Here is a 16,977-nt window from a genome sequence, read left to right on the forward strand (position 1 = left end):
CACTCTGCCACAGCAAAGCAGCAGAAAGGTTCCTGAGCCACAGGATGTAAAGCCTTGGTCCAGCCTTAGAAATCTGTCTGGGCTACACCACATTACAGTTCCTGCCATTATGCTCCAAATAAAGAGCCTGAATTGTCTAACAGATAAAACTTGCCTTTTTTTTGAGATGAGATGCTCATGTCAAAGAACTTCAAGAGAATGAGGGAAAGCAAGAATTCAACCCACATTCAATTATTTTGGCAACGCAACTGATGAAGAAAAACACAATAAAAATGCTGCAAAGAACTTTTCCAAATGTTTCTTTGAAAGAATTTGTACACAGCCAAGAAATGCTGGTTCCACACCAGACTCCTATGCCAATCTTTCTTTCCTTTTTATTTTCTAAAGATTCTACTGGAACATTTAAATTTTAAAGTTTTTTATCAGAGAGAAAGCATGCATTGCCAATGACTTTTCTTCTACAGCGCTGAAAAGTTTGTTTTCAGTGTTCTACCATTATTTTAAAGTATTTCAGGCTGTAAGATCTTCAGACTTTGCATGACTTAGCAGTTGCAAGACTCTACTAAAGTGTCCAATATGGCAGGGAAACTGTTAAGGGCTTAATTGGCTACACAGAGAGTGCCAGGGAAGCCACCCCGGTGGAAATGGAAAACATCTCTCTGACAGACTCCTGATGGCTCATCTGTGCTCCAGAACACGGAAATCAACTGCAGCCCTCCTTTCCTAACATACAACAGAAACGTTTTAAACATTTCAGTTCCACATTTTTAAGATAGGAAAAGCTCTGGTGAGGTTGACTCTTTTAAGCATCATCTCACTTATTTCTAATTGTCACCACTTTCCTCCATGTTCCATGAAGCTTAGGCAACCGAAAGGTGCAATTAGAGGTTTTAAAAAGACACAACTGAAGCCAAACACTAAAACTTCCTGTTTGCTTTCAGCTGCTTCAATTCTTCTTGGGTGTTGGGTTGTTATGAGAATTCCATACTACACGTTTTTTAAATTGTACTAAAATTATGGTTCATGAAGACTCTGGTTCAATTTTGTCCTAATAATGTTTGCCTTTAGTTTTGTATAAAATGGGACAGGAGTTTTCAAACTGCACTTGCTTCTGGGAAAATGTGTTTTTTTTTTTTTACTTAACACAAAATAAAAATCTGCTTACTTTTATTTTATTTGAAAAAATGTTTTCAGAAAGAACACTTGGGGAATATTCAAATCATGTTGTGTAACCCAGACCTTTACCAGAATATCCTAGTAATTTTGGACACCTCCAAGTGGTTCTGGGTTACACATCGATGGTAGCCCATGAAATGTGCACAATATCAGGCAAGACATGATGTTAACTTCTCACCAGTGAGGAGACGAGCACAGGACGGGCAAGAACTCGTTGCAGAACACCATGCCATGCTGCCATTCTGCTCCACCCCACCAAAGACAAACGTTCTTCTGCTCCCTCGAGACTGGACTCAACGCAGTGGAATTCTCCTCCCTCCCCACTCTCTGAAGGACAACAAAAGACATCTTTCAGGGTTAGGAAAAAAATCTTTTTTACCAAACCAATCCTATTGTTTGTTTGATTCTTGCGGTTTCACGATGCTGGCTAGAGGCTGGGGACAGTAATAACAGCAGAGGCTCTAAATCATCCAATTGGCCGGTTTTGAGGCTGCTCTTGCGAGGACACCAAGAACCCTCTGACCACGCATGCCTTGCAAATAAAGATGGCTATTGCAAACAGACGCTCTTTCACCAAAAAAAATAATCATCTCAAAAATCCATTAACGCCGTGTGTGCCGGTTCACATTCAGGCTCTCTCTAGGATAAGAAAGACCAGTGCAATTCTGCAGCAAATGCCGGAAAGCACTCCAGAAGCCTCCCTGTTGCAAGTTTTAATACAGGAATTGTGTAAATTCAACAATTCTAAACCCAAACTTGTAATTATACAATAATATAAGATGCAGAATCACTGCATAAAACTTGCTGTTTACATCTGAAAGTTTCATTGATTAATAGAGGTTCTTCAAGCAAAATCATCTAAGCAAACAGCTGCTTTTTGAACAGCCTCAGGTTTTTTAAAAATACACCTGCGCTTCAGACAGTCTATTGTCTAGTTCTGCAGAGTTTATAAAAGACAGAAAAGTGTAAGAAGCAGAGCAGAGCTCCCAAGCAACAGCCCAGCTATCATCTGCGTGGATGGGAAGTGGAAGCAGCACACGCACCAGCCCTTTTCAGGTCTCATGGTCTTTGCTCCTTTGGCTTGTATTATATTTTCCCAAAACTGAAACTTTCTGGTTTCAAGAAGAAGAAGATGCTATACGTTTTACAACTAGAGTTGGCACAATAAACACTACTGAAATTAATAGCGGTCACATTACACAAGCATTAGACTAATAAAGAGCTCAAGTCTGCTACTCCCCAGAATGGGGTTATTTTTCTAAAAGATTGTTAGTTTTGGAAGCATTTACCCTGCCTGTTGTATTTTTCTGAAACAGAACAACATTTATTCTATCCTTTATTGGATGAGACATAAAATAACAATCCTAAATAGGTGTGGTCATTAAAAATCATCTGCTATCTTTGGCGAGAGCATGGAGAGCCAGCTCCAGCAATCAGGCCAGTCCCCAGTGTGGGAGGGAAGAAGAATTCTCTCTCTTCTCCACTGCCCAGGTTATTTCAGACACAGAGTTAAGTCTTAAGCTGCTGTTAATTGGTGTCGTCCATTGGTGTTACAGCCACACTGCTCGAAGTCATCTTTGCTTCTCTCACCTTAAATATCAGCTTCGATGACTGAGCGAGGGCAGGAATCACTTCAGAGCCCTACCTTATGCTGCCTTTCCAAATAACGCTGCATAACAGCATTTGACAGACAAAACCTTTGCAAAAAGCTTCCAGGCTTTCAGCACACTGCTCAACACCGCTGCTTCACAAGCACAGACACAAAACACCAGCTCTCCTTTCTTGCTTTATCTTGTTTCCCAGTTACTACAGAATCAACCCCATTCTGCAACACCATTCCCCTCACCTGCCAAAGCACAGGACAGCTCTGGGCTGCGAGACCCTGTCAAAAGAGCAAATTGTCCATCTAATCACCACGTCCATTTGGACACTTAACACTAGGCTTTTTATATACATCTAATTTCATCACCTCAGTCTCAGAGAGACAATTCGTGTCAGTCGTTTTGATTAAGGGCAGCACAACCTCTGTGGCCACTTCATACACACTAACTTACCTTGTGTAGTCTAGTCTTCAACAAACGTCAACCCAAATTCACTCAAATTCACTTTGCTCAATTTCCCACCTTCGAATCCATTGTTTTGTGGATTTAGCTAATCCCAAATCAGATAATACTGTGGAATATATATATATATGCCAACATATATGTGCAAAAGCATAGGTTTTGATAACAAATATATTCACTACAAAGGGCCTTATTTCTCAAAAACTCAAATACTTTTTTTTTTTTTGCGGGGGGTGGGGAGGGGGCAGGGACTACAAAAGTCAACTTAAAGGCTTAAGCTGAATTTTTCAAAACTTTGGTGCTCTAAATCCTTCTGAAACTCAATGGGTAAAATGCATTAGGCTTTGAAACGTCCTTCCCCAAGCTGCAGTCAAATCTGTATTCTTATGTGTGGCTCATGATGAAGGTTAAGTGACACCCTGTAATTAACCACCTTTCATTTTGTGTGTGCACAAGGCCAAGTGGACACATGGCCAAACTTTTCAGAAGCAGAATTCCCACCTAAAATACAGACACTTACTGCTATTAACAAACATCTCTGCCTGAAATCCTCACTGGAATATGGACTTACATTAGCTATTGGCCTCCCACACATAACTTGTTAAATTAATCCTAATTGAAGCTTCATAAAAATCTGGAATAGGTACTGATTTTTTTGGTGATAATTTTAAGTCTCAAACTGTATTCTATATGATTTTGAGATATGTAAATGGTTTAAGCTTGGCAAGAAGAAATACAAAGCACCTGTAGCTACTACTCATGATCTATTGGCTCCCATTTCAATACATATGAAACCGCTGTTCTTTGTTTCCAGTTTTTATCATCTCCCCTTCTTCCTTTTTTTCCCTTTTCTGCCCACAGATTTTTTTTAATACAACCTGTTAGTTTAATCCTCAGGCAGATTCTTTGCAGTGCTGAACTGAAGTCAGAGAAATATACTGACTAAAAATCAGTTTCCAAGTTTCTCTTTCCTTATTAACTGCCAGAGCTTCTTCCCAGGATATTAATTTGTGAATTACAGCACTTCAAAGAGTCCCCTTCACAGCAAAGTATTGGTGCTTTAAAGAATTGTTACTGCAGGAACAGGAGCTAGACACAAAGGTAAAAGTCTGGCTGGCTGTTCGGCCGGGATAGTTTTGCCTCCCCACAACAAGATTTAGTTGCTGTGTTCTTGCTGGAGAGCAGGGAAAACACTGTGCTGGGGCAGGATGAAAATATCTTTTCTGGCTGAGCTACTGGCCTCTGTAGCCTACATCTGCTAAATGTTCTAGCAGAGGGTAGAAAATCGCTTGGAATGGCTTGGAAACTTTGCTCTAAATTAGGTAAAGAAAATAGGTAAAGAAAGAAATTAAGTAAAGAAAATAATTTCATGATAATCAGAAAAATGTTTACACCCTTAACACATGAAACATTGCTTGTTGAGAAATAAAAACCACCCCAATGAAAACCCAAAGGGCAGACCCCATTGAAAGGAAAGAAATCTTGGTTTCAATTTCAGCAAAGAACTGTCTGAAACATACAGGCCAAGCACGTAAAGTCTTACCTAGAAACAAAGTTTAAGGATTTTATTAGAGCACTATATTAGCACCTAAAATAAAAAAGGGCTCTGAAAACTGCATTTTTCCAATACACTAGCAGTATGGAAAAGCTCAAAAAAAATCAGTAATGCTTTCTGATTATTGGAAATTGAGATTGATTTGTCCTAGAGAGTGAAATACTTGGTTCAAGTATTGTGACAAGGTAAGTGTCTTGAAAAGAAGGTACTTCAAAGTCATTCCAAAAAAGCACTAAGAAAAAGACTGAGAGTAAATATTATAAAGTTGCTCTGAATTCTTCCTCCCCTCCTTCCAGACCGACGGCGGTATAAATGAAAGAAGTTTGCCTGTTTTACACAAAGGAAATCGTATCAGCAAATGAACCACCTGCAGCACCCAGGAAAGTGGTTTGGAATTACAGAAAGGTGATTTATCTTAAATCCGTGGGCTCAGTGTGTTTCTGTTGTATGGCAGCATCCTTCGCTAACGAAGGGAAAATCTGGCACAGCTGAAGAGTGAACCCAGAAACTGAACAGGGGACTCACTGAGCACAGAAACACACACTGTGGGTCCCAGTGAAACCAGGGAAAAGCTCTGGTGGCAGAGGCAGTTGTCCTGGCAGCCAGTGCTGACTGCTGAACTTCTACAGAATAAAGCTACAGGGGCAAACAAACGCCACGTGCAGTATCAACTACTACAGTACAATTAAAAATTTTAACCTTTCCTTTTACAGACAGGAAATCACTACCAGATCAGCAGCAAAACCCCAGATTTTCTTAAACGCAGCACATATATAGGGCAACCAAAGAGAGCCAGTGCCTTTTTTCATAATAACTAGCACGTTTTATGCCATCCCTTCTCTACAGAATAAAGCTACACGGGCAAACAAACGCCATGGGCAGTATCAACTACTACAGTACAATTAAAAATTTTAACTTTTCCTTTTACAGACGGGAAATCACTACCAGATCAGCAGCAAAACCCCAGATTTTCTTAAACGCAGCACATATATAGGGCAACCAAAGAGAGCCAGTGCCTTTTTTCATAATAACTAGCACGTTTTATGCCATCCCTTCAGATGGCAGAGGGGAGAGAGCCCAGCAGTGTCCTGCCTCCTGTACATCCTGTGCAGAAAACATTCCTTTCTAGGCTCTTTCTTCATAGATAAATGCCTTTTATTCTCCCTCCTCTCCTGCCAAAAGACTTAGTGCTTCAACAACATTTCCATTCACTTCTAACAGGATTTCATTGTTGTGACAATCACCGATACACACAAATACAACAAAGGGACAGAGTGCAGGAGTCGTTCCAGCAGAGGAGTGAGGTGCTGTTTCCACAGCCCAGCTATAGATTGCAATATCCTTTGGCAAGATCCATTGCTTTGAAAATATCATGAAGAGAGCGTCAAAGGAGGGAGGAAAACTTTCAGTTAGAGGATGCTGATGACAAAAGAATAAAGGGGAATAAACTAGCCAGGAATAAAATTCATGCTGAAAATCAGAGCAGAGCTGCTATAGGTAAGGGGACTGAAGCTGGGACCTGTGTCCCAGGGGCAAACATTAATGCTGCCTGAAGGTACCACTCAATAGACCCATCCTTCTTCAGGATGGAAATGTTCAGGTTTTACCAGAACCCCCTGAAATTCACTGCCATTTTTGTGTGCAAGATACACAAACGTGAACCAGGAGCAGCCATCAGTGGGTCTGGAAACAAACCACTGTGAACATTCCTCACAATTCCAAAGGAAGGGAGAGAGCAAAGGAGACCAGAGATAAAGGTGTGTGTCTGTACTGGGGCACTGGGATATTCTTAGCACACTCGTGGTTTTAAACTTCATTTAAAGCCAGAACATGACTTTCTGAGCAGTGAAAAGATTTAGCCACCCCCTGGGATGGACTAATAAAAACGGTGGCATCTCTTTGCACAAAAAGTAGTGTTCAGTTGGGGGAACATTCTGACTCTCATTTGCCTGAGCAGTCAGACGGAGCTAATGAAGAGATTAATTCACCCCAGGTATAACCGCAAGAGCTGCAGTAAGATAAAAAAGGCTAAACTTGTTTCAAGGTCAATGCAGATTTTTTTCAGAGCTTCACAAACAACTTTTCCCACCACCTAGGGCGTCTCTCACACAAAAAGACAACATCTGCTGTCTTTTTAAGTTTTTCTTTCTTTCTTTCTTTTTTCCAAACAACTGCAAAACACAGCAGTTAAAGCTCTCAGAGGTAAAAGGTACAATATAGAAGGAAAATGACAAGCCAGCTGGGATGAAGGACTGCCGACCACCAGGAATAACTGAGCAAGGAGTCCCAGGGAGCGTGTCAGAAGAGGTTTTACAGCAGAATCATTCACGCTTGTGAACTGTCAGTGCTGACCCAGAGGAGACAAATCCTAACGTGGACTCGATGAGAAGTGCAAGTTGGAGGTCTCTGCGGCCACCCTGTCTCTGCCACTTTGTGCTCTGGAGCACGGATGGCTGTGGTCGTTCCTGTCTGATTTCCGGAGGTTTTTTCCTTAGAGGCATTCTCCTGCCTCGGATACGAATGCACAGTCACAACCCTTCATCTTTTCCTCTACATTTCCCACTTGCAGATGTCAGCACTGGTTTGGAAGAGCAATGGCAAGGGACATGACATGTCAGCTAAAGCTCTGCCTGATGATGGAAACCCTGATTTGACTTTGTCATAGAATCATAGAATAGCCTGGGTTGGAAGGGACCTTAATGACCATCCTACCAGACCAGCTTGCCCAAAGCCCCATCTTTGACTTTGACCAGAACTGCATTACTACACTGCTGCCCCAGGAAAGGCAAGGCACCTTCTCTTCCAGGTTGCCTCCGAGTTTCTGCTCAGTATAACCGCTCCCTGTCCTAAGTTGCATCTTTAATTAAGCACTGAATAGTTCACAGCTTTGGGATCCTTCATCCTGGTTATTCCTCACTCGACTCAATAACATCCCAGCATGATTGAGGAAACCTCTCCTAACGAGGCAGTTTGGACACATCCATTCTCTTCTGGGGCAGAAGAGTTTAGGTGCAGACTGCAGGGATGCAAACCAAGCTGTGACATCAGAAGAGTTTAGGTACAGACTGCACGGATGCAAACCAAGCTGTGACATCTCGTGTGACATCCAGCCTTGGAGCCAAAGAGCCGTATCTGCCTCATCTTCTTTAACCACATCACCTCAGCTGAAGGGTGCTATCTTCCCAGCTGAAATCACAGTTTCCATGCACACCATGTGAAATAACTGCATATGGAGGTGAGAGGAAGAACATTGTAATGTATAAGAGGACTCTGTGGAGAGATGTTTGCTTTTTCCAGTGCTTGAAGTCAGATGAAGCAGCTCAGGTAAACCACCCCTCAACCCACCTCGCTGCACGGGGCAGAAGAGTCTGCCTGCATTTCCAAGGAAAGATCAGTTCAAATGCTTCCAACCTGATGCTTTTAATCTGGACTTTACCAAAGAGTGGGTTTTTTTTTATGGACTTGAGAAAAGGCAAATGCTTTGAGCATTTGTACAGATGGCAAACGTGAGAGGAAATAGAGAAACCACCAAAATGCTACAGATTCTGCAGGGAGGAGAAGCAGCTACACGGAGAATATGGAGCCTTCTCCCACATCTGCTGTCTCCCAAATGTTTGGATGCTTGGAAAATCGTAACAGTAGGAAGATGGACATAAGCAAGCTTAGACACATCTTACCTTTGTAAGCCATTTCAGCTGAAAACTCATAGATAGTGTGCCGGGGTTTGGGATAACCCTCATTTATAGGGAGCTAGGGAAAAAATTTAAATAAATCAATGGAAACAAATTCATACTGCATGTCTCTGCCTTTACATGACGCTGCCTTCAGATTTCAAAAGCAATCTCACTGTTTGGTTGGAAGTCAAAAGGATGCATGCAAAACTTTATTACTCAAAAGAGGAGAAAAATTGGCACTGTGCTTTTTCAACGTGCCAAGTTCAAGGAATGTTATTGAAGACTCTCTTACATAAATGTTCCTTGACCTCCGAATGAACCAACAGGTCTTAAAAACTGCATCAGCCAAGGCAAATTCCCATAGCAAATGCAACATTTAGCCGACTGCATCAGATTTTTCTCTCCGCAGCACAAAGAAAACTCCAAGACCAAAAATGGCAAGTTAGTATTTCCTGTTTGGGTCTAAATGAGTCCAATAAACTTGTGGCGAGCAGCTGGCAGGATCTAGATAGTAGAACTGGAATGTACCATGCTGACTCCTCCTGAGTCCTCTCACAGCTGGCCAACAAAATGTTCTACTATTTTACCTAAGGATCCGTAGGTCCTCCTTCCTCTTGACAAAGACCTCACTATATGTTGCAGCCCAATGGATTCCGAACAAGAGTTTGAAAAGGCAAGAAAAAGACACTCTAGAGCTCTGGCCAAACCACGAGGAGACAGAGCTGTCTCCAGATGGACCTCGTGTGGGCAGCCAAAGCATCAACAACAGGTACCACTGAAGAGAGGTACGTGCGAGATACAGAAGCACTGTATTTGTGCCAACACTATGAATTCACTTATCATGTGTATGACCCCAAAACCACATGTAAATGCTACGAAATCCACAAGTTTGAGTCAAAACTTAAAGGACAGATGCTGCACAGATATGCTCAATCTTCCCAGACAGATTCCTGTACTGTCTTCTCAGCTGCCCACAGAAAAAGCACCAAAGGCAGGGAGCATTCAGCCTCCTTCAGCACAAACCCACCCTTTGTGCTCTGCAACATCCTGTCCTCCTCACCAGGTTCATTTCACCTTCACTCATAGCGTGTCCGAGAGCCTCCTGCCATACAGAAACCCCTGGACATCCATTATCACAGAATCTTCTAGGTTGGAAGGGACCTCAAAGATCATCTTGTCCAACCGTCAACCCAACTGACAAAAATAGACACCCGCACAACAAACAAGAGGCATCACCATCACTAAACCATACCTCCCAGCACTACATCAACCTGTCTTTTGAACACCTCCAGGGATGGGGCCTCAACCACCTCCCTGGGCAGCCCATTCCAATGGTTGAGAACCCTTTCAGTGAAAAAATTTTTCCTAATATCCAGCCTGAACCTCCCCTGGCGTAACTTGAGGCCATTTCCTCTCGTCCTGTTGCCTGTGACTTGGGAGAAGAGACCGACCCCCACACCTCTACAATCTATTATCCTGGGCACCCACTTGTCTCATTTGTGCACATATTTTCTACTAAGAGTTTAAATTGGAATTATTGTAGCAGCATTCTCCCATTTCTATTGTGAGATCTCTTACTTTGGTATACGTCAGTTTTTCATTGCAATTTACAGAAGGACCTTAACCTTCAATCAGGAAAAAGAGCCACCTTTCTGTTTGGAGTGTTTCCACAGAAGTACACCACCCAGGTATGGATGGGCATGTCCCTAGAATTAATTGTAAATGCTGTCCAAGCACCATGCACACACTGCTTCAGGTCAAACGTTCATGTTTTTAATCCCCAAAGTACCATAACCTGGATTAAACCTGGGGTACACCCTGGCTGAATCTATGTTTGAGTGTGATGTGACGCAGAAGGGAAGCACCACGTCCACAGTGATTTGAGGGATGCAAATTCAAATGTTTGCTTCAGTCCAGTGATCAACTCTCCCTGGCATCAAACCCAGCTTTTGTCACTCGCGTTACCTCTCAAGGCAAGATGAAGCTGCATACACTCATGTGTTATAAAATCCTTTTGCAATCATGCAGATGCACCAATCTAGGGTGATAGTTCCATGTCTCAGGAGGTGAACTCATGTCACATGTAACATTAATGAAGTTCTCGGACTAAATTCCTTTGAGCAAAACTGTCCCCTGTACTTAAGAAAACAGCTCTTTGGAGTCGGATTCTGTTTCCAGGGTTCAGCAACTCCTGTGATGTTCAACAGAAAGATGTGCCTTATAGCTGTCCTCACGGTGTAACAGAGCACAAAACCAGAAATGAAACCTGCACTTCAAAGTTGCTTAATTAGTTTTGTTTATACTCCCCCTCCACAAGGCTTTTATGGCATCAAAAACGGGCCTTTGACACAGGCTTTTTTAATAGTGAACGCAAAAGCCAGCTTATTGGTGTTCCGTTTTCATTCATTTGAACAGTGACCTTAACTGTGAGTAGCACATCAGAACGGTGCAAGAAAGGGTTAAGCAGCCACGTTACAGCCACTCAAATAACTGGAGAGCTGAAACGACTGAACATGTGCAGCCAATTTGAAGATTTATGTTAGAAAACAATAATGTTGATAAATTACAGAGGCAGCTCCTGAGCACGCAGTCCCTGCTTGGATGCTAATAAGTAAAAAAAAAGGCATATTTACTCTGCTGCAGCAACACCAACTGCATGTCAGATATCACTCGAGAAACATTCCAAAGGAAACACTGATCACACACACACAACTACTGTGTCATGGCACGTACATTTAGCCCAACTATCAAAATCAGTTTTTCCCTATCTTTAGGATTTTTAAAAGACTATTTTGCGGTCAAGTCCTCACTTTTGCATTTCAGCACCTCCCAGACTTAAGCCTGATTTTCCAGAGAGACCTTCAATCCAACCTTTGATTTGTCACAAGAGCAAATAGCTCGTGACAGCAAATAACATGATCTATACCTACTGCCGAGCCAGACTGTTCTTATTTCAGCTCCATTCCTTAAGGGGGTTGGCTGCACTGGAAAAGCAAACACTCCAGAGCCCCAAGCCCTCCCAGTCTGTCAACTACGTTCCCTTCCAGTTTGACATCTTCATGTCAACCCCGCCGTGCTGTAGTGAAGAGAAACACAAGTACCTGCAGGACGAGCTATTCATAAGCAGGTATGCTGCAAAAAAGCATTTCAAAGCATCGCCGCTCCTGGTTTTTCCCTGATTTCTACAATTAGTTCATTCTAGATAATCTGCATCTGAAGGTGAAAAGGTCACCATATATTTTTTTAAAAATTGCAGTCATGTGAATAGTCAGCCTCTGGGGACTTGTTGCTGAAACCATTATTCTAAATATCTCCAAACAAAGCTTATCTCTCAGCCTTCCACTAATAGCATATAAAATGGAAAAAAAGCAAGCATAGCAAAACTTTTATGATCCAATTAATCTGAGGTTGTTTACTTTGTAAAATAAAATAGAATTATTAGTCGCACTCTCTGGAGCAGGCACTTACACAGGCAGTAACTAAATAAACCCCATCAACTGCACAGTGATTACAGCTGAAAAATCAGTGCTGCTTCTTTGCAAATGGCACCACTTTGGAATCAACTGACCTGGTTCCAGTCCCCCACTGGTTTCCTCCTGACAGAGCTGGGTCTTCTCCATTTACAAAAGCTGGTAAGGACCCAGTGGCTCAGTTCTGGCAATGTATTAAAGAAATGCCTAGAAATAAGGAACAGAAATATTTTCAAAGAGCTGAGTGTCAGAAGTATGCAGTATTTTAATTAGCAAATGATGTGGATCTCATGGACACATACAGAAAAGGTAAAAAGCACAATTCCTGGCCAAATAGCAAGAGAGAGATTTAAAAAAAAAAATTAAAAAGTGTTTAAAGAAGGCTGGCTTCTTACAAAAACCCCAAAACAATGGTATGACGTGGAACTTACGGGAAAGAAATTATTGTAGGCAAATTTAATTGGAATTTGATCCAAAAATTATTCTTAAATTTGAATAACAGTGCCATGTTTAGGCATAAATTGAAACATTTGCAGCAGCTGTCCAGAGTCTTACAGTCCTTTGCTTTAGGCTAGCTTCTTACAAAAACCCCAAAACAATGGTATGACGTGGAACTTACGGGAAAGAAATTATTGTAGGCAAATTTAATTGGAATTTGATCCAAAAATTATTCTTAAATTTGAATAACAGTGCCATGTTTAGGCATAAATTGAAACATTTGCAGCAGCTGTCCAGAGTCTTACAGTCCTTTGCTTTACAGAGCCCTGAACAAAAACACTAACCTTGTTTCATTACACAGACTGGCCAGCGAGACTTTAACAAAACACACAAAGAATGCGAGTGCTCAAAAAGGTAAATCCCTTTAATTGTACCCACAAGATAAAAGGTTTAGGCTACACTGATACGAAACCTCTAAAAAGTTCCTCTTTGCCAACTTTCAAACTCTCCCTTAAAGCAGAACTAATGTGCCTGAAGAGCACTGCCACTATTTGTGTTTTATTAGGTACATTTCTAAGCAACTGACTTTCCCTATTAGAAGATTTTATCATTTAACTATTTTCTAGACAAAAAGGGCTCAAGTTCTCAGCCATAAAGATAGTTCAAGTTCCCTGTTTCTTTTCCCCTTTCTAGCTTAACACTTCAGAAATCCACAGAGACCAGACCTGTATCTGCCCCCAGCAGCTCCCACTGGAGCATAGCATTAGCTGCCCCCCGTTAGACCACGTGGCGTTTTTACAGCACAGTCCCTGACTCTCACTTCCTTAACAAAGTGTGTCTCCTGACTTCCACACATCTCCAGTTATGCTCAATATGATTTCCATCTGCTTATGTCAAAGCATGTAAAACAAAAAAAGGGCCTCAGTTTTAATTTGGACCCTTAAGGCCAATTACGTGTATTATTCAAAACTGAATTCCTGCATCTCGACTTTCGTCCAACGGGGCTCACGTTGCAACACAGCTCTTCTTTTTTTGGCCACTTGCGTGATATGGTTCAGTGGTGGGTTTGTGGGTGTGGGGTTGAGGGTTGGACTCCATCATCTGGAAGGTCCCTTCCAACCCAGACCATTCTGTGATTTTATCCCTCTTACTGGGGCAGGCACCAACGCCGCAAAGAGCGGGTGTCAGTCCCCCCTGCAGACACAGAACCTATTGCAAATACAAAGAGCCCCAAAATACAGGATTCAAATAAACAAACTGTGCAGTGTAACACAAGATGCACGCAGCTACACACCAATCCTGCCACCACAGGACTCAGAGCTCTCAGCTCCCATCTATCACAGAATGGTTTGGGTGAGAAGGGACCTTAAAGATCATCTAGTTCCACCCCCCTGCCCTGGGCAGGGACACCTCCCACCAGACCAGGTTGCTCCAAGCCCCCTCCAGCCTGGCCTTGAACCCCTCCAGGGATGGGGCAGCCACAGCTTCTCTGGGCAGCCTGTTCCAGTGTCTCACCACCCTCACAGCAAAGAATTTCTTTTTGGTATCTCATCTAAATCTCCCCTCCTTCCTACTGTGTTTGTTCAATTCAAGCTATTTGAGTCTTAAAACAAACACTGTATTTTCTGTAACATATATTTAAATGATCCAGTCATCCATGGGAAAATGGGTTGCAATGTTTTTTGGGTCCCTCCCCTTAATGGGAGTCTGCAGCACCTTCCCAGCCTTTCAAAGGACAAACCTGCTCCTTAGCTAGACGGTGGCAATTTTTACCTTCACCACAGCATGTGATGCATATGGGATACAGACACATCCACAACCCACTCGTGCTCTTGGTTGTTCCAACACACCCAGTTACACAAATGATTAGGTTCTGGTGCCACAGCCAGTGCCAGGGGAATCCCTGTACCCTGCTGTACTGCTCTAACACTTCACAGCTGCTGATGCTAACTCATCTCAGGCAAAGAACTGCACTTTGCAGCAGGAAAAAGCCACTTAGACTACAGCCACGGGGCAGGCAGTAGTTCCATGAGGATTTGGAGAGGCACTCTCACTTCCTTAAGGAGCAATATTTTATGCCACACTGGACTGTGCGTTTACTAATACACACTGTGTCATGAGAGCAACCACACTACCAGGAAAGCTTGGAAAATTCTCCATCGTGAAACTGTAACAGCGTTTTCCTTCTGCTCTCCCTCACGCTCCCCAGTTTACCAGTATGCTTGTGACACAGCTGGCTCTCTTTGCAAAGAGCCTTTGGAAACAATGAGCTTGCATACCGGTATGTCAGCTTCATCCAGGTTTATCCAAGTGCAAATCAGATAATCACCTGCAAAATTTCACATTTCTTACCTCCATCCTGCTCGCCAGTGACATGAAACATGACCAAAAGGTGGGGATTAAAAAGCTTCACAGACAAACTCCTTTTCTTGTCATTAACAATGCACACTATGAATTAACTGGCAAACAGTAACTTCCTAATTCACCACCTTGAGCTCCAAAAACACCTTTATGCCTAGTTTTCCTCTGTGGCAGCCACATTAACCAAAAATGCTAGGAAAGCCCCTCCTCATGGCAAGGCTTTTCATCAATAATGATGAAATTAAAATTGTGCAAGGAATTTGCATGGAGAATAAATGGTCTCTGAATCCTTCCCACAGTCTGCTTCAAATAATCTGCCCTGCAATTACTGCTGTGAACAATAGCGTTTCAGACTCTTCAAGGGCCTCTTGTCCTTACACACATTACTCATCGTGTTTGGAAAACCTCTATCAGCAACACCCATCAGTACGGAGGTCAGATGTCTGTTGGAACTCAGGTGCAGAAAGGAAATCTTTGGACTTAAGTACTCTGGTACCTCAGTTAGACCTCTCAAATCCAGTTCAGCCTTTCAAAAACTTCAGGAAAAATCCATATTTAAAATGTTATCCTGGCAGAAAAACTTCACAGGTTTTCTAAAACAAGTTCCCAAAGAAAACACACAAATAGTCATCTATCACAGCCCTCAAATAGGGACGAAAAACCCAATCAGATGTTCTCCTCCACTCAAGTACCCCAAAAGTTACCATCTCTCTGCCTGAAGATTCCTAGCCCATCTCGGTGCAAAGTGAAACAGGTCATTGGACAAGATTGGAGCGGAAAAGCAACTTCTTGGCTTGCTCTAACTTGGCTGCAAGAGAACATCTTAACTATGATCCAAAGATCTTCTCACCCTCTTGCACTTCCAAGGATCAATCATTTTCCATGGCTTTGCGTTCTATCCCCTCAGTGATCAGCACTGAGAAACAGTCCCCAGGCAAATTCAAAACAAACACACTAAGGCCCAAACTCCTGGATCTGACAGGCCCTTTGCCTCAAAACTGGCTGATGCTTAAGGCTGGCATTTGTTTCTAATTAACAACATTCTTCCCATTACAACGTGTGTGGTACCCATCAACATTCCAAACGGCTTTTCAACCTTTCTGGCCCCTCCATTTAACACATTTGAGCCTCAGACTCGTAAAGTCAGAATCAAGCTTGTGATAACATCACAAGTTCTCAGTTTTACTCTAGTAACAAGTACCAAAACCATCTTTTTTTTCTGTTCCAGTGCAGATGCAGAAGTGTGATTTCCTTGCAACCAACTGCATTCATTCACCAGCCAGGTGAGACGGTGTATTCTCTGGTGGGGACATTCATTTTTCCTGCACCTGCCTTCCCTCTGCTGACTGAAGGCGTGATACGAATCAGCAACAGTAATGGCTTTTCCTATTAAAGATCAATTATTGGGCTGCAGAAATTCCTCTTCTCTGGGTGGAGCCCAGCAGACCCTGGGGAAGCAGCAGTGATGGGCTTGGCAAGACTCACAGTGAGGAAAGGGGAGAAGATTTAGGAGCTGAACGGGAGTAGCTGAGTAATGATTCAGTTTTCCTTACTGTTTATTGAGACAATGGAATTCCTTAACCTCCAATATCCTCAGCCATACCCCAGTAAGGTGACAGATCCAGCCTAGGATCTGTACGTGGCAGGGGGTGGCAGGGGTTGCTTTTCTCCCATTCCAGCTGTGAAACAATGCCATCCAAGACAGGACATTCTCTCCATGTTTCTCCTGGAAGTCAGATGAAAAACATTTTACAATTCACACATTTCCAGAAACGCTGCCACAAGAATGTGCTGTTCCATCTGGTGCCTTATGGATATAAGGTATTATTAAGCTTCAGAGCATACAGAACAACACCCCAATTTTTTAAGAGGGATTTGAGTACCAGGGGTTCTGGGAGCTGGGAACATTTCATCGCTTTTATACTTGCCAGGGTGAAAATTTTGTTATTTGCAGGGACATGCTTGTATTCAGATATCTGCTGTTGGCTGGAGATGAACTCCAACCTCAGACTTCATCTCCAGACTCGGAGCTTGAGGAACACTCCAAGCACAGGATAAAAGCCTTGCTTCCATTTGTGTAGATCCCCCAGATAACTGACACTTGTCCACATCATACTTGTTCATACATGAAGTCAGAACATGAGATTCCAGTTTGTGGCTACCCTCCAGTCACAGTAACATCTGAGGACTGTAACAACAGGACAGTTTTCAAAGCAGGAAGGATCATCTGGCACTTTGGG

This window comes from Calidris pugnax, unplaced genomic scaffold, assembly GCF_001431845.1.
Source record: "Calidris pugnax isolate Ruff unplaced genomic scaffold, ASM143184v1 scaffold72, whole genome shotgun sequence".
Classification (NCBI taxonomy): Eukaryota; Metazoa; Chordata; class Aves; order Charadriiformes; family Scolopacidae; genus Calidris; species Calidris pugnax.